Below are 22,211 nucleotides of genomic sequence, written 5' to 3'. Positions count from 1 at the left end.
ACTACATCCTCCATAATGGTCTTACAGCCATAATGCTGGCAAAGCATCATGGGAGGTGTAATCCAAAACATCTTGAGTGCCGAAGGTTGCCTATGCCTGCGTCTAGAACATGGATTTCAGTCAGTTTTTTATTCAGCCTCAAACACATATCTGCTTTACTAGCTGATTCTTCAGTAACATCTTAAAATGGTTTCCTACTGTCACAAAGAGACCTGGCAATTCCAGGAGGTATGTTGGGATGTTCTTAAAGAAGCAGTTGTCTCAACATTTTTATTTTGTAATATTATTATTTTTTATTATTTAAATTTCACTTAAGTCTAGTGGTGAAAATAAATACATTGCTCCCATTCTTCTCATGGTCTTGCTTCTCCACTGAGGGCAAGTGCAAACTACTGACCAATTCTGCATGCAAATATTACAGATCTCTGTGTGGATGGTCCTACCCACGCCGTGCAAATAACATATTGGCTTAATTGTTGGGAGTTTCTGAAGTCACAAGGTTAATTTACTAAAGTGTGAATTCAAAATTAATTCAGTATGAATTTAAAATTTTAGGCCAGAGTATCCAAACTTAAAGTATAGCCGACTTTAATAATTTTTCCAGTTGGCTATATTTACCTTAAATTTGAAATTAACTTTGAATTCTCACTTTAGTGAATAACCTTGAATATATTCCTGCATCAGTTTAAGCTGTAAAGCAAGATGAAGCATTCACAAAACATTTTTGACTTTCTTTCCCATTACTCAATTGACCGTAATGTTTCATCTTAGCCATAGTCGTTGTAAACAGAAATACATCCTACCCTTACATCTTGTGCCACTTTACCCTATTACCTCTGGAATGTAAGCTCATTTGAGCAGGGCCCTCTCTGTTTCTATGTATCCAACTCAACTTATTGGAAATACTTTTCTGTTAGTCCACTTATTGTACAGTGCTGCAGACTAATTGGTGCTTTATAAATAACAATAAAAATAATAATATAGTGTGACAGCTCTTTTAGTCAAAGATACTGAAAATATCACAGCTGGCCAGGCCAGCCCTGGAGGACATACAGACTTTAGTCTATCAACCCAAGCACAAACCCACACAGCATTGGTCTCGGTAGGGCCCTGTAGAATACCTGCCTGACACTTTACTTGTGCAGTACTCTGGCAACCGTGATTCCAATGCACTGTCAGTAGCTTTTATTCAGGATAAAAATGGTACTCTCGCTACAGCTCATAATCTGTGTATTCTAGTGACCCAGGGGGTACCTAAACATTTGCCAGCTCTCCCATGCTGAGGATGATTGGAGTCATAGTCATTTGGGGTCATGCAACTTCTTAAAGGCACTGTTAGTACTAAACTACTGCTTGTTGTGTGTGACAGCCACAAAGAGAAACAGTATAGTCAGCCTACTTGGTATCTTGGTATTAGCATGTCATGTATATTACCAGCAGACTTAAAGGGACACTCCAGGCACCCAGACCATTTATGCTCATTGGAGTGGTCTGGTTGCCAACTCCCACTACTCTTAACCCTGCAATTGTAATTATTGCAGTTTTCATAAACTGCAATAATTACCTTGCAGGGTTAACTCCTCCTCTAGTGACTGCCACTTCCTGGTCCATAGTTTTCTCTGCTAGAGCGTCGCTGGACGTCCTCACACTGTGTGAGGACCTCCAGCATCGCTCAATTCCCCATAGGAAAGCATTGAAAAAAACATTTTCAATGCTTTCCCATGGAGATCTCTATTGCGCATGCGCATTATGTCTCCTCAGCTGGCGGGAGGGGATCAGTCTCCCCCGCCGCTGACGTAATGAAGGTGAGGAGCGGCGGCGACCCACAAACCACCACCGAGGGACATCGGCGGGGGTCTCGGGTAAGTCACTGAAGGGGTTTTCACCCTTTCAGCAACCGGGGATGGGTGGTGGGAGGGAGAGGGGACCTGCAGTGCCAGGAAAATGGATTGTTTTCCTGGCACTGGAGGGTCCTTTTAAAGTTACCCAAAACAGATATTGCCAACCAGGAAGAACACATACTGACCAACTGATCAACACGCCATATACAGTTGCAAGAAAAAGTATGTGAACCCTTTGGAATTATATGGATTTCTGCACAAATTGGTCATAAAATGTGATCTGATCATCATCTAAGTCACAACAACAGACAACCACAGTCTGCTTAAACTAATAACACACAAAGAATGAAATGTTGCCATGTTTTTATTGAACACACCATGTAAACATTCACAGTGCAGGTGGAAAAAGTTTGTGAACACTTGGATGTAATAACTGGTTGAACCTCCTTTGGTAGCAATAACTTTAACCAAACGTTTCCTGTAGTTGCAGATCAGACGTGCACAACGGTCAGGAGTAATTCTTGACCATTCCTCTTTACAGAACTGTTTCAGTTCAGCAATATTCTTGGGATGTCTGGTGTGAATTGCTTTCTTGAGGTCATGCCACAGCATCTGAGGTCAGGACTCTGACTGGGCCACTTCAGAAGGCGTATTTTCTTCTGTTTAAGCCATTCTGTTGTTGATTTACTTCTATGTTTTGGGTCATTGTCCTGTTGCAACACCCATCTTCTGTTGAGCTTCAGCTGATAGACAGATGGTCTTAAGTTCTCCTGCAAAATGTCTTGATAAACTTGGGAATTCATTTTTCCTTCGATGATAGCAATCCTTCGAGGCCCTGACGCAGCAAAGCAGCCCCAAACCATGATGCCCCCACCACCATACTTCACAGTTGGGATGAGTTTTTGATGTTGGTGTGCTGTGCCTCTTTTTCGCCACACAGTGTTGTGTGTTTCTTCGAAACAACTCAACTTTGGTTTCATCTGTCTACAGAATATTTTGCAAGTACTGGCAAACATCTAGGTGGAACATCCAGGTGCTCTTGTGCAAACTGTAAACGTGCAGCAATGTTTTGTTTGGACAGCAGTGGCTTCCTCTGCCTTGTAGATTCTCTAACAGGTATGTTAGCATTTGCCAGTGACTTTTGTAAGTCTTTAGCTGACACTCTAGGATTCTTCTTCACCTCATTGAACAGTCTGCGCTGTGCTCTTGCAGTCATCTTTACAGGACGGCCACGCCTAGGGAGAGTAGCAGTATAGCTGAACTTTCTCCATTTATAGACAATTTGTCTTACCGTGGACTGATGAACAGCAAGGCTTTTGGAGATACTTTTATAACCCTTTCCAGCTTTCTGCAAGTCAACAATTCTTAATCATAGGTCTTCTGAGAGCTCTTTTGTGCGAGGCATCATTCACATCAGGCAATGCTTCTTGTTAAAAAAAAAAAACAGAACTGGTGTGTGTTTTTTATAGTGCAGGGCAGCTGTAACCAACACCTTCAATCTCATCTCATTGATTGGACTCCAGTTGGCTGGCATCTCACTCCAATTAGCTCTTGGAGATGGCATTAGTCTAGGGGTTCACATACTTTTTCCACCTGCACTGTGAATGTTTACATGGTGTGTTCAATAAAACATGGCAACATTTCATTCTTTGTGTGTTATTAGTTTAAGCAGACTGTGATTGTCTATTGTTGTGACTTAGATGATGATCAGATCACATTTTATGACCAATTTGTGCAGAAATCCATATCATTCCAAAGGGTTCACATACTTTTTCTTGCAACTGTAGATGGCCCTACACAAAAAAGTAAAACATTTTTAAAAAAGGTTGGAGGAATAAGATCGTTGCACCATAACCAGATCATTGGGATGAAGTAGTCATATTACTGGTGAATTTTAAGGTGAAATATAGCTAACCTGGATTTTTTTTTTCCAGTTTTGACATTTTATCAGCAGATTAAAGCAGTGTTAAACATCACTGTCTTGGAACTAAGAAACTCAGTTTTGAATCCCAGGCAGACCACCTCACCAGTAAATGTCCTTGGGCAAGACACCTAAAGATTATCAACCTACCAAAATCCTCAAATATTGTACGCATATTTGAGAAGAGCCTTCATCGTCTATGTGTCCCCTTTCTATACTTGTTAAGTGCCACAGAATATGTTGGCACTATATAAATACCACGAATAATAACATTGTGAAATTTACTAGGGAAGTTATAGCAATCCATTGTTTAATAAATAAAACTGTTTTTTGGACCAGACATGAATAATTTTTTTTCATTTTTAACATGGCATTTTACTACCGTAATCTCTGAATGAAAGCAATAAGGGGAGTATAACTACATATTAAACCCCTTTCTCCCAACGATAGTTATGAGTGCCTGTTAAATAATGGATGGATCACATAACTTAATAAATTCAACTTCAAATAAAACCAATTTGCACATGATAAACAATTGACAATCATCTACAACTTGTTTTAACCTTTTTTCATGAGATGCTTCAATTTATTTTAAATGGATATTTAAGATTTAGCAAATTACATCATAAAAAAAAATTCAGAAACAGCAAAGCCAGGACAAACATTGCAAATTAAAAGGAAAATGTAAAAATTGCAGTTTTTTTTAATGAATTTTTTCATTTTCTGAAAAGTAGTCCAACGTCATAACGTCATCCCCACTTGCAACCCTTGTTCCCACGACTATCCCATGAACTCGTATCCATGACTCTCCTTATACTTTTCCCACATCTGCCAGACTTTAGTAAATTTGGGCATGGAATTGCACACCTGTGCCATTAGTTTGTCCATATGTATATTTGAGTTTGTTCTTTATTTGGGAGTTCAGTGCATAACCACTTCTGCCGGAGAGACCTATGCACTGCCAACATGATCTTGTTCAATCATTTTTGAACATCCGTGGGAAGACCCTCTATAGGTTGGGCTAGTAGGAAGGAACATAGCTCAACATCTATATTGCGGTGTAGAATGTCAACTGAGATGTTTCTCTCGCCATCTCTCAATATTGACACACCCTAGAGCAATTCCACCACAAATGTATATAAGTACATTTTTGTCTGTAGCCCCTACAACATTCATCTGTTGGAGATTTGCCCATATGATGCAATTTACTGGGGTGACATACCATCTCATCATGGTCTTAAATTACTATTCTTGCTTGGATGTTTTTGTTCCCGCTTCCCATATGTCTTCCCACTCTAACCCTTCTAAGTATGCAGTAAATCCTCTTCCCATTGTGACATATCGTTGTATACTTTGTTCCCCACCCAGGGCACTAAGATGAGCATATAAGACAGTGATGAGACCCTTTTGTTGGGTGTTTTCTCAAATAAAGTCAGTGGGCTGCTCTGTTTTTTTAACTATATCTCACTTTGCAAAATCTCTCAATTGTAATCAGAAGAAAAAGTCAGCTGTGAATAATTGGGCTATTTGCCTCAGGTTTTGAAATGTACCATAATCATATAAATGCATACAGAGTTGCATGCCTGTGCTTTCAAGTCCCTGAAAATCTCTCGCTTTTAATCAAATGCTCAAAAGCTTTTTTTTTTTCACAAATAGGCTGTAATTTGGGATGGCGATTGTGTTAGATCGAATTTGAGAGCTGTAAGTTCTCAAATTCGTATCGAGTTTAAGATGGCAGGAGGTGCGAACCTGTGGTTGATCCTGTCTAGGTACACAGATCCAAAATTGTGGCAAGTTGGAGCACATGGTAATGGACTCTAGGTCGACCCAGCTATGTTAGGCTGGGGAATGCCACATGACAATTTGTTTTAGTTGTGCTGATAAATAATATATATAGAGGTTCAGAAGACTTAGCCTGCCTGTCATCTTGGGCCAGTACATCACATTTCTTGATATCCTAGGTCTTTTCCAAGCCCATATAAAATCATCTATCACTCTTTGCAAGTGTGTAAAGTCCTATTGTTTTTGCCTAGAAAAAACATGGCACAAACAATAAGAAAACGGAAGTGACATCAAACAAGATGGAGGCCATGATCAAAAGTGAGGTTTGGAACGCGGCAAGCTCTCTAATAGTGTTCAACCTAACTACAATCAAGCAATTAAGTATGGTTATAAGCAGGAAGGAACACAGAAGACCACATACTACATTCTTTTACAGGACTGTGGAAGCCAGAAGGATTGGTGAAGCGTGTATCTGGATATTTTATTGGACTTAAACAAGTATTCATTCATTTTATATTGTTTGTTTTTAATTTGGATACACTAAAATAAAGTATATACTTTTTAAGATATGTATGGTGATCCGTTGTTCCTGCATTCAAGAGAGTGTCTGGTCCTTAACCATACAAGGCTGTCAAAGAGCAGCCATAAAACAGGCTCAACACTTGTTAGTATATATACTTAACCCCTTAAGGACCAAACTTCTGGAATAAAAGGGAATCATGACGTGTCACACACGTCATGTGTCCTTAAGGGGTTAAAGACACAGTGAATCTGTTTACTTAACAATATTGTACTATATATTTTTTTTTCTATTTTTTCTGAGCAATCTGCACAAGCATATTCAGGATAATGAACTCTCCACAATATATCGAAGAAAGGATATGGTCGCCTGAATGGACCCACAGGTTTACTACACCAGAGATAGATCTATTATCTCTGAACATTGTAAGTGTTCCAATTTTAGGCTTTTTCATTTTATTTAATTCATGTTTTCAAACTATTGTGTATTTCCATTTTTAAGGTGTATAAAATAAGTCCTCTCTATTTAAGATAAGTATACGTACATCAAATGTTTTAGGCACTATTATTGCACTTTATATGTGGTACCACTATACACTTTATTACTTGCATATTTTTTTATAGTGCTTCACTACTTATTGATTGTATGGTTTGGTTAGGTCATATGCTATGAGAGGTTGCATATTGTAGTGGTAAAGTTGCTGGTATAAAAGTTAGCATTTTGTATATTACACATAAGATATATCTACTAAATAGCGCTTTTTGCTAATTTACATTTTTGAGTGCCTAGAATACAAATAATATAATCTTGGCAACAAATTCATCTTGATATAGTGCAACCTTCCTATACACGATCCCATCCACGTAGGCAGATACTTTGAATTCTTCATGAGCCACCTTAACATCCTTTATTTCATGCAAATTCCTAATTTTATGTACTAGAGGCTCAAGAGCCAATATAAATAAGAGCAGCCAGAGGGGGCACCCTATCTAAAAAGACTTGTACATAGGCAAAAACATCAAAAAGACATTTAACATACGTGTCCATAAACCTGGGCTTATCCATTGTCGGGGCAATTGGGAGATGGTCTCCACCTCTGAACCTTTGAATCTTCCTTAGGCCTCTGGGGTCAACCCCTTAGTCCTAATTTGTTTAATTTCTCCCTCACCAGCATCATTGGGTGAGGGAAGTCATGTAGGGATTTATAAAGCGACTTAGCCACACCTACTTTTGCGACAATGAATCACATTACAAGGAGGGAGGCAGTAATTACCTCCTTTGTAATTAAACAATAAAACAAACAACCAAATTGCATGAGCGACATTTTGCCCAACAAGCAATTTTGTTGTAGTTTCTTTCATTGTGTAATGCATTCAGTCATTAACCCCTTAAGGACACATGACATGTGTGACATGTCATGATTCCCTTTTATTCCAGTCCTTAAGGGGTTAAAGGGACACTATAGTCACCCAGACCACTTCAGCTCAATGAAGTGGTCTGGGTGCCAGGTCCCTTAGGTTGTAACCCTTCACATGTAAACATAGCAGTTTCAGAGAAACTGCTATGTTTACATAGCAGGGTTAATCCAACCTCTAGTGGATGTCTTCCTGACAGCCGCTAGAGGCGCTTCTGCGATGCTGGATGCAAAATGCTTTCCTATGGACTCTTAGAATGCGCGCGGCTAATGCACATTCGCCTCCACTCGGGAGCCGACATCTTCGGCGGGGGAGGAGAGGTCACCAGCGCCAAGGGAGCCCAGAGCTGGATTAAGGTAAGCTGGTGAAGGGGTTTTAGTGCCACAGGAGGGGGACCCTGAGGGTGAGGGTCCCCCAAGGATTACATAGTGTCAGTAAAACGGGTTTGTTTTCCTGACACTATAGTGATCCTTTAATCATTCTGAAGAATGGTAAAATTGCTTAAATTTCAAATGTATGCGTATTCAGCCAAAAATGTCTACTGACTTGTAGTACAGGACATCAAAGCCTTATAAATAATAGCATACTGTTCATGAACAATGTGTCAAGACATAAAATGTAATGCAACAATTTCAGGAACAGGAACAAGAAGTAGAAATTGAACATGTCTGCATATAAAGGTTGATTGCATGGCAACCTTTTCTTATTTTAGAATTGTTTTAAGTGACTCAACAGCACCCATGTTATTAGATGTGCCAACAAGTGCATAGAAGGTATTTTCCCCTAAACATGATTTTGTTAAAATGTATATCCGATGAATGCTGCTATCATCACTGTCACTTCAAAGTTTGGGTGGGCATCATTGCCAAATGATATATGATCAATGCCATCCTTGAGATCATTATAGGGCAAGCAGTAACCATCCATCCATGAATGATTTTTTTCTTGTGCCTCCCATGTATCAGAGGTGTGAGTGAAAAATGTATGACAGGAGCATTTTGTGCAGACCAAGCATCCTGATGTCGTGGAATTGCAGGAGTAGACAGTGCATGTGACTGATGATGCCTGTGAGATCTCCTGGCACCTTGCCGAGGTGCAGCATCAGCTTCTTGAATCGCCCTGATAAGCCATGATGAGCCTGTCATTAATTCTCCTGTATACATAATATGTATGTGGTTTAGTACAGTCATCGGTTTTGTGTTCTGTCTAGCGTGTGTTGTTACATTGTATGCTCATTGTGGGTACATTTAAGAGCCCAAAATATGTTGTAGCAATGTTTTTTGGCAGTCTGTGTTTGTCATCAGTTGATTTAATTTCTTGACTTGTGTAGAGTGTTAATTGGTGTGTTGTATCAGACATGACAGGATTAGATTTATATTTTAAACTGCAGACTGAATTCAAATAGATACAGTTTTTGTTTTTAAGAATCTAGTTTCTATTAGATACTGTCCCTGTAGAAGACAGGTTTTAATCATGGATAGTAATACCTTTCACTTTGTGAAAGCAGGAATGTAATTTTATGTAAAGACAGGGAGGCTCATATTGCTTAACCCTTTCTTTACTGTCCACCAATAGCAGCAAAGAATATAACAGTAAGAAAAAATGATAACCATAGTGATAGGTCACTCCCATACCAAGTCACAGTATAATAGTCAGCACCTCCCCACAGATTTCCTCTTTTTCTTTGCTGCTCCACACAAAAATGTTCTCTTATATATATATTGCTTGCTTATTTATATATTGATTTCATGTTATTGATGTTATTTATTTTTATTTTATTGTTCTTATTCATTAATTATTGCTTGATTTCATCTTATTATTAAGGATGTCTTCTGTCTTCTTATTCTATGGTTGTTTAGTATAATGCATATGTTTGTTACCTTTGAGCCCAGGGTTCCAGACCTTCTTTGGTATAATATTTGTCTCCCTCTCCCTTGAGCTTCCTTTTGTTGCTCTTATCTTTTCTCCGTTTCCTTATCTCCTTCTCGCTGTCTTTGGCTCCATTGCTCCCTCTCCCTGTCTATTTGGCGCCCTTTTGTGCCTGTTTCTCCATTCCGTTTGGTTGTTTCCGTGAATGAATCAAGCTCGTTCGGCTAAATTCATCACAAACACATGCCATTTGTTAGTTTTAGCAGCATGATTCATCTGTTTGCCGCATTTGACTAATTTTATATGAACGACCTGCTCATTTGTCTGTTTTTCTATTCATTCCATTCGTCTATTTGTTCACACAAATTTGTCTCTTTTTTGCCGAACGTTCGGCTCTTTAATTTGGCGAATTCACAGGATTGTTTGCTGCAAATCTCGCGAGATTGCTGGCTGACATTTTCTGGCATCCTGTCTTTCTGGCTTTGTGCTCTGCCTCGTGTCTCTTCCTGTCTGCTGGTCTGGACCCTGGTGAGCTCCCTATCTCTACCCTCTTAAGGTTATAACTAGTTTGGGGTGATTAACTCCTGCTAGTCTGTTCTATTTTAGTTTTTTAGTCTCTAACTGCTTCAGTTCATTTTATGCTTTGTTGGGGATATCTCACAGCACTATTATGCCAAAATCTAAAGTGTCTGCCAGCCCCCTTTTCCCTGGGGAGATGGACATACCCCAAGTTTTGGGGAACCCCTCTTCCAACTCTAATTCCACTTCTCCTGCAGTGGACCCTATGTCTTTGTCTGAGGCCCAGTCCCTGGCGCTACAGCGTTGAGTCACTGACACCATTATGGCTGCTATGGGCTCTATGTGCTCTGCCCTCTCTCAGACCATATCACAGGCCTTACTCGCCCAACCCTTGGCCGCAGAAGGCTCGGCCACACCGACGCGCTTAGGGCATCCTGCTCCTGGCCTTACAGGGGATGCACCTAAAAAGGCGGCTGCCAAATCCAGACACTTAAGTCCGGTACCCCCTCAGCACGTAATAAGCTCAGGGCCTAGCAAAGTCTATGAGACCCCTATAGTAGACCCCAAGATGACCCAATTCATCTCCAAATTGGGATGGAATCCCCGCAGGGGCCTAGATTGGGCACTAAAATTGTGCCAAGATAAACACCTGGACATTTTTGGTCCTTTGGCCAAACTATTTGACTTGGCTGAAATCGCCAGAGCCGAGAACAGGCAGGTTGACCCAGAGGAGCTCCGTAGCTGGGTGCAGAGGGCTATCTGCATGGAGGGCAGTGTTAATACCTCCCTGTCCATAGAATGTCTTTTTTAATTCTTTTTAAAATCTAGCTCAAACTAGCCAACCTCGCCCTCGCAGAAGCGGGCAAGGATGCCCAGGGCCTGTTATTTGGGGACTCTTTTTTATTAAAGGACCACTATAGTGCCAGGAAAACACTCGTTTTCCTGGCACTATAGTGCCTTGAGGGTGCCCCCACCCTCAGGGACGCCCTCCCGCCGGGCTCTGGGGAGAGTAAAGGGTTAAAACTTACCTTTATTCCAGCGCCGGGCGGGGAGCTCTCCTCCTCCTCTCTGCCTCCGATCCTCCCTTTTGGCTGAATGCGCATGCGCGGCAAGAGCTGCGCGCGCATTCAGCCGGTCGCATAGGAAAGCATTTACAATGCTTTCCTATGGACGCTTGCGTGCTCTCACTGTGATTTTCACAGTGAGATTCACGCAAGCGCCTCTAGCGGCTGTCAGTGAGACAGCCACTAGAGGATTTGGAGGCTGGATTAACCCTATAATAAACATAGCAGTTTCTCTGAAACTGCTATGTTTATAAAAAAAAAGGGTTAATCCTAGAGAGACCTGGCACCCAGACCACTTCATTAAGCTGAAGTGGTCTGGGTGCCTAGAGTGGTCCTTTAAGGACCTGGGATGCTTTGTGGGTGCTTTTACAGCCCTAGAAAAGGCCCAATCCTCCATGAATAGGGTATTTCAAGGGCGGGTCTCTACCAGAGCCGGCAGATTCAGGGGTCATCTGTCCGGCCATTCCAATTACCACGCCCGTGGATCCGGACGAGACTCCTACACCCAGAGAAGACCCTACCTTCTTCTCCCCTCGCGGAAGACCATGACATTCCAGAGGCTTCAGAGGGAACTTCGGTTCCAGATGCCCTTACAGTAAGTTTCCATCTACCTCAAGTTTTTTCAGGGGGGCAGACTCCGTAATTTTTTCCACGCCTGGTCAACCATCACCTCAGATGTTTGGATTCTGACCACCGTTCAGGGGTTTCACATCGAATTGGTCGACACTCCATGTCACATTCCTCCCCCTCAACCTATTTTGCTCTCAGCGACCGACCGCACCTTGATAGCCGTGGAACTTTCGGCCCTCCACACAAAACATCTTCCTGGTAGAAAAGAAGTTACCAACCTCTGGGCCCTAAACCCTTTGGTGCACTACCGCCACTTAAAGACGGAGGGCATCAATCTCCTGCAAGACTGCTCCTTCGGGGAGACTGGATGCTTGATGGTCCCAGTGGCTGAGACGTCCAGGGACTTATTACGCTTCCTCTGGAAAGGCGACACCTGAAGCTTCACGTGCCTCCCTTTTGGACTCTCATCAGCTCCTTGGTTCTACACAAAATTGATGCGCCCTGCCATGGCTTGGTTGCGCAGTCGAGGAGTTCGGCTGATCGTCTACTTGGACGACATCCTCATCATGGAACAAGATCGTTTGGTCCTCCTGAAGCATCTGCAATGGACGACGGCTCTCCTCTCTCACCTGGGTTTCCTCTTCAACTGAGAAAAATCCTGCCTGTCCCCTTCGCAACGCATGGAGTTCCTCGGATTCACTGTGGATTCCGAAGTGGAATCACTCAGCCTCCCTCCGTCCAAGATACGGACCATCTGCAAGGAATTGCGCCACGCTCTAGCGCGCCTCCAGCTATCGCTGCGCCATCTGGCATGGATCATAGGCCTACTGGCAGCATCAATCCAGGCGGTGTTCCCAGCCCCTCTCCACTACTGTGCCCTCCAACGCCTGAAGATTGCACACCTTGCCAGTGGGGCGTCCTATGCGGAAGTGGTCTCTCTGGACTCGGAAACTCGGGACAAATTGACCTGGTGGATCCACAATCTCTCGGCTTGGAATGGCAAGGCCATCTTCGGTTCCTAACCAGAGTTCACGGTGGACTCCATGCAAGATGGAGACTCCATGGCTGGGGTGCCCATTGCAATGGTGTGACTACCGGGGGACGCTGGTAGGCAGACAAATCCCGTCTCCACATCAATGCTCCTGAACTCCTGGCAGGCTTCTTCACGATCCGGAGTTTTGCGACTAAAACGGTCAGCGCATGCATGCGGTTGCGCATGGACAACGTCTCCATGTTGCCATGGATCTCTTAAACGATTTTAGATTGAAGCTTTGACTGTGAGGTTATTCCATAACTGCAGTACTCTGTAGGAAAATTAAGATCGAGACACTTTATATTTATGCCTACAAACATTCCCTAAACACCATACTTGAAATATCCCTCCCTCCCCATTTCCAGAATTTGCAGTATTCGGCCAATCAGTTTTAGGGGAGTGTCCACGCTGACACCCTTGCAACCACAGTGACTGCCAGCTCATTCGATCGATGTCTTTTCTCAGCACCTGAATAATGAGGTTTCCCAATGTCATCACGTACCATGTGGGTCAAGGTCTACCATTTATTATTAGAGGATCCTCCAAAACCACATTTAAATGGCAGAAGTGTTTTGGGTATTTAGATTAAATAGCTGGCCCGACATCTTTCTTTGTGGAAAATATTACATATAATAAATCTCTAACTAGAGACAAATTGTGTGTGTGTATATATATATATATATATATATATATATATATATATATATATATATATTCCATGATACTCATTAATTTATGGTGCCTCATCCTAATTAAAGATAAATAAAATTAATCATTAAATAAAATGAACCATATATAAATAAAAATGGAAAAATCAGAGAGAGAGAGAGAGAGAGAATGTATGAATGTATGTATGAAACATGTAAAAATAATTTGTAAATACAAGGTTTTTGTTTTTTTTTAAATAATAACCCTGGTTGTACAATTGAACATTAGACAGCTTTCACATAAAACACATCCATCTCCATATTGACATTTCTTGGTGAAAGTGTTTTTGGCCTTTGAATCCAAAAGGTCTTCCTATGGAACATTTTCACTCTATTACCTCTTCTTTAATGCTCCATTATCTGTTCTATGGCTATAAATATTAGTTTACATATTTTAAATTTGAGGGCAAAGGTTACAGTGTATTGGAACCGAGTGGTTATCCATTGTATTTATGATAGTATTTTGATGCTCTAAGATACTATCCTTAAGTCTATGAATTATTGGACCCACATACTTGAAGCCACAAGGGCATCCCAGTATGTACACCACAAAACATAGAGAGACAATTAAGGGTTACTTGATTGTTTCCCTTGTGACAGTATTTTGAAGTTCTACTATACTTTTATGAACTAGAGAAATACATGCAGTGCACCTATCACATTTCTCAAATACAACTTGATATTAATTATCTTTAGAATTTCCATATAATTTATTTTTTTAGAACATTGCTTTGAGCTAATGACCTTTTTAGATTATTTGCTTTCTTATAAATGATTGATGTACTAATTGGTAATTTCTTCTCTAAAATTGGGTCCTATAAGCAGATATTCCAGTGCTTTTTAAATATTTTTTTAAATGTTAAATGTTAGAAGCATTATAAGCCATTAAATATTGTAATAAACAAAAATGTAAAAGCTTCATTGTTGTTACTTATAGTTCTATTATTTAACTGTTCCTCTTTAATAACTTTTTCTATTGTATTCATGTGAACTTTTTTCACTAGTTTCCATTGGATTATTTTAAATTGTTCCTCAGAATTAGAATATTTTAAACACTTTTTCTTATCCTGACTATCTGATTTTTAGGTATTCCTTGTAACCATGGCTTATAATACTTGCTTTTAAATGAACATAACTATTACTGTCAGTGGATTTAAAATAACACTCTGACTGATCGTTCTCAGCTTCTACGGATAGTGTCTGTAACGGATCGATGGGCACCCCGACTGGGTACCTCTGTTGAAGGATGCTCCTAGCGCTTCCAGAGGACTCCAAGCACTGCAGCAGACACCACAACCACCAAACCGGAGAAGCATGCAAATGCTCTCAAGCATATGAATGCTGTAAACAGATGAACAGAAAAAGCATACAATCAGCTTACACTCCTGGCAATCAGCATATAATCCAATTCCCCCAATAACGAGACGACACTTCATTTTGAGGTCAAGCAGAACTGACTGTACTAGCACATACAGTCTCTTTTATTCACAATCCACAATCATAGTATTGCCCACAGGGTTTTGAAATACAACCAATCAATCCATACAATACACACAGACACCCCCACACAAAATCCTCCCCTCTGCCTGTGATATGATTACTGAACACAATGGGTAATTTAATTATCACAGGCAGAGAAATACAGTTTTTACAAGATATTAATAACTTCCAAAATTACATGCCATTCACACAACACATTCCTTTTCAGAATCAGCATGCTTGAAATATACACACACTCAAAAATCAGGGCAATCGGTTCAGGGGTTAAAAAGTTAAGGGAAAGTCCTATTTGACCAAATGAAGCATGGCTTTTCTGCCCAAAACCAGTTCCACAGAGTCCTCTATCCTGGAGATAATTGGGAAGTAATCCAATTATCTCCAAGGACAGAGGCAAAACTCCATTAGCCACATGGTAGCAAAATACATAAAAATATATAACTGTGCAGCTATTGCATAAAACAGGTATACATACATACAGTTCAATTGCCATGGAGCCAAAGTATTTCACATAGTCTTTCGTTATACGAATGGGCTCCATGGCATAGCTATCTGGGGTAACACTGCTCACATAAGGAAAGTACAGAATGACCCGGCTTTCGGGTCTTTGCAGGGGACAATCAAGCATTTTAACATGGGGCCATAGTCACAGGGCAGGAGGCTGGCAATCAGTCTTCTCCAATGCCCAGTGACGAGGCTGGTTCCGCCACAGTGTCATATGTAGATAATAATCTGAGTGTTATGGAAATCCAAAGAAAAACAAACTATTGTTATTGGAATAAGTTATTGAAATGTATATGTCCCATAAATTCCCAAAAGCTTGTGTTCTTCTTTAGAAATTAAAATCACATAATCAATGAAGTGCCACCATAGGACCAGGTTCACCCCCCATGGTTGTTCTGACCAGATATCTTAGAAATCACCCACAAAAATGTTCGCATTACTAAGGGTGAACCTAGTCACCATGCCTGTGCCCACATCCAACAAAAATATTGGCAGAAAAATGAATTACCGTATATACTCTAGTATAAGTCGAGTTTTTCAGCACATTTTTTGTGCTGAAAAACCCCAACTCGACTTATACTCGAGTCAATGTCTGTATTATGGCAACTTACATTGCCATAATACAGACAATGGGGCTGTGTAGGAGGGGGGCTGGCAGGTAGCTCTTACTTACCTCTCCTGCAGCTCCTGTCAGCTCCCTTCTCCTCTGCGCCGGTACGGTCAGCTCCCCTGTCAGCTCCCAGTGTAAGTCTTGCGAGATCCGCGGGGTCATAGCGCGGCTGCGAGACTTACACTGTGAGCTGATAGAGGAGCTGACCGGACCGGCACGGAGGTGAAGGGAGCTGACAGGAGCTGCAGGAGAGGTAAGCGCTCTCTGCCAGCCCCCCTTCACTGAACTGCCAATGCCACTGGACCATCAGGGAGTGAGAGCCCCCCTCCCTGCCATGTAAAAAAATAATAATAAAATAAAATAATATTTAAAAAAAAATAAAAAAAAAATAATAATTTAAAAAAATAATAATAATAAAAATGTCAACCCCCCACCAAGGCTCTGTGTAATAAACGTTTAACTCGCAAGTTGGAATAAACTTGGAATTAATAATAACATTAATAACTAAAAATAATAACTTAAAATAATAACTTAAAAACTGAGTGTAAATTCAGAGTCCACAATCCTTGCTTTTGGCAATTCAATAATATTTATTAAGACAAATAAATTAAACAAATAAACAATACATATACATTTGAAATAGGCTAGTATATGTTACTACTAAAACTAGTCATTGACTGAATGGAAAGTAGGCTAAATTAACATAGCAAAACAGGCATAGACACATGATACAGTTAACACTCCATCGATCAGCAGCTGAGAGTAAGAGAGAGAGGGAGTGTATAGTGGGGAGAGGGGAGAGAGAGAGAAGGTGAGGAGGGTGAATTCAAAGAGAGGTAATTCAAAGAGACAGAAAATGTGCTATTCACAGGGCTTTAAACAGGTTAGGCCCTCCTTCTGCTGGACAAACCTCTAAGTCAATCCCTTAGGATGTAACAGAACCAGAGTGCCTCCTGGGGGAAGGGGGATTGCATTGGAAGGGATTGGAGGAGGAGTTTATCAACAACCCAACTGATTTTGCCTGGTGAAAGGCCATGTGCTTCACAGAGAACTCCATTATTGCCTAAGGGTAGAATGGGGGCTTGAATCCCTGTATTAGAACACAATAACACTTCATTGGCATACAGTTTGGCTGTTAATCACATCCCCCCACTTATTACACTCTGCAATACACACACACACTGCACTCTTACACACACACACACACACACACACTGCACTCTATATATACACACACTGTAAATAAATATTCAATTAATATCATTTTTTTAGGATCTAATTTTATTTCGAAATTTACCAGTAGCTGCTGCATTTCCCACCCTAGTCTTATACTCGAGTCAATAAGTTTTCCGAGTTTTTTGGGGTAAAATTAGGGGCCTCGGCTTATATTCGGGTCGGCTTATACTCGAGTATATACATTTTTTTAGGATCTAATTTTATTTCGAAATTTACCAGTAGCTGCTGCATTTCCCACCCTAGTCTTATACTCGAGTCAATAAGTTTTCCGAGTTTTTTGGGGTAAAATTAGGGGCCTCGGCTTATATTCGGGTCGGCTTATACTCGAGTATATACGGTATGTTTCAAAATAAACTCAATTGACTTCAGAATAAACTCACTAATTTGTTACAACATGTTTGGGTTTCTCCTCATTTTTCTCTCTACTGTCAAAAGACCTCTATCATGAGGAATCACAGAATAAAGAGAAGAGACATCCATGGAGGTCCATCTATAATCCATCCTCCATTCAATATTATTCAACACCAGTAATCATAGGATGCATCCTAAATGTATGATATGTTGACTTGAGCATATTTCTGAAGATGAAAATCCACAAAGTCAGAAAGATTAGCTGTGAGGTAATCAACCCCACTAATGATGGATCTCCCAGGAGGCCTCCTCTCTTTTTTTATGCACCTTTAGTAAGAAGAGATATATTGGTAAAATTGGAAATTCATTATAAAGAATTATTGAGAAATTCAATTGTTTTTAAGTGCCTCCTTTAGAAGTGAGCTCAACTTGGTATTTTTTAGTAGAATCCCCTTCTAGTAGATGATAGGTGTCTAATCTGTGGAGACCCATTATTCCCTCACAGCTAATCTTGCCTTTGTGGATTTTCATATTCAGAAATATGCTCAAGGTGAATAAGGTTAAGTGAATAAAATGGATTATATTGTTACAATGGCATCTGTCAAGGGTTGGTATATATCAGACAGCAAGTCAACATTCAGTTCTTATGAAAATATCTAAGTGACTTTGGCAAAGGCCAAATAGTGATGGTTTGTCAACTGGGTCTGAGCATCTCCAAAACTACAAGTTTTGTAGGGTGTTACTGTATGCTGTGGTTAGTAACTACCAAAAGTGGTGCAAGGAAGGACAACCAGTGAACTGGCGTCAGGGTCATGGGCGCCCAAGGCTCATTGATGCATGTTGGAAGTGAAGGCAAGACCGCTGGTCCAATCACAATGCTGGCAATGATAGAAAGGTGTCAGAACACACAGTGCACCGCAGTTTGCTACGTATGTGGCTACACAGCCACAGATTGGGCAGAGTGCTCATGATGACCACTATCCACCGCCAAAAGTGCCTTCAATGTGGATGTGAGCATCAGAACTGGACGATGGAGCAATGAAAGAAGGTCGTCTGCTCTGATGAATAATGTTTTCTTTTAGATAGGGTGGAAAGCCGGGTGCGTGTCGGTTGTTTACCTGGGTAAGAGATATCAGCAGGATGCACTAAGATGGCAAGAAAGCGGAGGCAATGTGTTAGGAAACCTTGCATCCTGGCATTCATGTGGATGTTACTTTGACATGTACCACCTACCTAGAGATTGTTGCAGAGCATGTAAACCCTTTCATGGGGATGGCTTCTTTCATCCACATCTCAATCCGATTGAAAAACAAATCCTATCCATGTAGGTTCTATCCCACAACTTGAAGGATTGAAAGAATCTGCTGCTAATGTATTGTTGCCAGATACCACAGGACACATTCAGAGGTTTTATGGAGTCCACATCTCAACTTAGCAGAGCTGTTTTGGCAGCACGAGGTATATCTACAAAATATGAGGCAGGTGGTTTTAATGTTGTCGATGATCAGTATATATATATATATATATATATATATATATATATATATATATATATATATATATATATATATATCTCAAGAGGGCTGCACTCACCTTTGTTGTGGCTGATCCATATATATATATATATATATATATATATATCACCTCAGGCTGCTGCTGGGGCAAATTTATACAACATACAAGATCCAGCGCACTCACTCATTCACTAAATAGCAATTTCAAAGCTCACATAATGTAATGGTTTTTGTTTTTTTGGGTTTTTTTAAGCTCCTAACCTAGAAAAAAAAAAAAACAATGTGTGTTTTGATACAGTATTTGATCATACATTCCATAAGCCTCCCACAGTGTCAATAAACCTCATTTTGGCAGGTCCTGTACTAGCAACCTAATGCTTGCTCTTATGAGATAAATCAACTTACTTGGGAACACCTTCCTCCTGGGATTCTCTGCAGAGAAAGGTGCAAAACTGGAGAGCTGTCTTGGACTCCCAAATAAATGTACATATGAAACCAAGATGGCTGCACTCACTTGAACATGCATACATTATAAAAGGTGCCAATTCATACAACATACAAGATCCAGCACACTCACTGATTTACTAAAAACAGTAATTTCAAAGCTCATAATATTAGGCATTCTTTTGTTCTTAACAATGTTGTACATTTAAGACACCCAAAACACCAGCGGAAAAAATATATTATTTGAAGGGATTAAAAAATAAAAACTCAATATTTACCCTTTACACCCTTACAAATGTAGATATAAAAAGACTCCTCCTTGTCTTCACACATATAGCTAAAAGCTAAAATTAGGTTTATGGAACATCTAAATAACATGAAAAAATAAATGTTTCTCATTCTGTACCAGAACATTGTAATAAATTTAACAAATGTCATAATTTTTCATGTGTAGCTGTTGAAATGGTTCAATTATAAGGTGAAATTTGATGATGAAATTGAGGAGGAGAGAATACAACCCAAAGGACTAAATGTAGGTTTCATTATGATATGTTTCTTGTAATTAAATGTATTTATTTTTACTTCTTTTTTTTAAAAAAATATATTTTTTATGATTTTTTGACACCTTGGTATGGACCTTTTATAAGATTGCAGATTTTTCTTTTTTTTTTTTTTTACTTTTTGAGGTACTGTGTACCTATAATGATGGAAGGAATTTGGTCCACGGTGCCTTTTCTCTCCCCAACTTTTTATACTTTTCATATAACTACACTGATGGCCGTTTTGACTTTCTCCCTTGTCCGAGTATGTACCAAATGTATGAAATGCATATTGTCTGTGGAGGTTCCAGATATCTGGAATGCATGCTACGAGGTGGAATACAAGGTAATGGGCATATTGAAAAGCATATTCAGAAAGATTGAAAGGCAGGCTTGGAGCACACTCAGGAGATTACAAGCCCCACATGGCTGTTGAATTTAAAAAGATACGCGAGGTGGGCAGTGGATTATGCCAGCTTCTGAGAGACTCTGTATTAATTTTCCCTGAAAAAGTCCTTGCATTTGGCCAAAACACATAGGACTATTTTATCACATTTATTTTTACAGTCTTTTTAGTGTTTTTTTTTTTTTTGTAGTGTCTTATTTTTACACATTTGCACATTGTCTTACCTAATGCCTGGAAGACAAATCTACGGGTAACTGTCCTAGTTTCTCTGGATGATTGGAGGTTGGTGCTTCTTGTCCCAATGCTCATATTGTCCCTACACTATTTGACATTCTGGTAAATCCAATTTGTATTAAATAAGTGGACTTTTGTTTTGAAAAACTCTGCACAATGGGTATTTTAGCTTTGTCATATCTTAAACGGTAGTAATTGTGTTTTAACAAATGAACTGGGCTGTTGTCGTAATGATGGACAGAGATGGAAGGGACCCAGGAAGTCCCCACAGAAAAGAAGAAACTATTTGTACTATAACTCCAGATTCATCCCATAATTAATTTCATAGTGGCATAATGACATCACATTGTCTTTGAAGATGGCATACCAGTTCTTGCGTCTGCCAAAGTTGTACCTTACTTAAACCTTCTTCCACAACCTATCAATTGTGGTAGATTCTGCTTATTGCACTGTCCCTCACAAACAGCCATGGTATAAGAAAAATTGAATGGGCAACTGACACCGAACCCACCCCTTCCACCCTGAGAAGAACAAATCTTTCCAACAGATCCAGGATGTAGCATTACTAACCACCCATCAGTGGAAAAACAATGCCCAATTAGTTTATACCAACTGAGTATGCAGCAGTAGCAGAAACCACAAGACTCAGCACGGTAGGGCAAAACCAAAAAATTTTCTTTTTTAAATGGAAGCAGCAGGAACAATTTAAGTTTATTATTTTCTTTTTAATAACATGGGTGAACAAAAGGGTAAACTTGCCCATTAAAGTGGTGGGAAGATATACTATTTATTGCCTTCTGTTGTTACAAAATGATTTCAGCCGTGTCTAAAGTGGAGTTCCACTGTGTGCTGATATCCTGTTGTAGATGATCTGTGGATGCCCTCTTTTCTATTGCTCCTACCGCAAGAGTTGGCCAGTACTCACACTATAGTTTAAATGCCTAGCAATCAAGCTGCACCACCATACCCAGACACCGTGGCTACCACCAGTGTGCAGTGAAGGAAGACCACCAATAAAATATTCAAGAGTAGGATAGTAGATGCTTCCATGGGATGATGAAGAGTCCAACAGTGCCTGTTCTACATGCCTCTACGAATTACTGGCACCATCCTCATCATCTCCCCTGTACTGCCTAAGTAGTGGTAGTAGTGAAGGGAGGGGCTGCTACCACTTTTTTAAGATACCTGACATTGTAGTGGTTTTATCTTGTTTACTACTACTGTAAAATTGTTGTGTTTGATTACTCTGCAATGCACAGTGCTTTGACACTTGCACTGTACACAATTCAGATGTATTGCAGTTTGAAACAAAATTAATATTCAAGCTTAATGTATATCTATATATACACACACACACACACACACACACACACATATACATGCACACACTATGTAAGAGTGAAGTTGATTTCACTTTACTAATTTGTATTTGAGCATGCTTATGTGGTAACAACTCTATTTTTAAAAATTGTTCCACTGACTGTATACTAATGGAAGACACTTATGAAACAATGTATTCAGAAAATATTGATTTCTTTATTGTATAAAACCAATGAACATATATAAATATGTTTATAATGCATTGAAACCAGGAGCATGTGAAATTGCCTCCTAGAACTGAATTAGAAATTTACA

Source organism: Pelobates fuscus, chromosome 6 (genome assembly GCF_036172605.1).
Source record: "Pelobates fuscus isolate aPelFus1 chromosome 6, aPelFus1.pri, whole genome shotgun sequence".
NCBI classification, from domain to species: Eukaryota; Metazoa; Chordata; class Amphibia; order Anura; family Pelobatidae; genus Pelobates; species Pelobates fuscus.
This window is presented reverse-complemented; position numbering follows the sequence as displayed.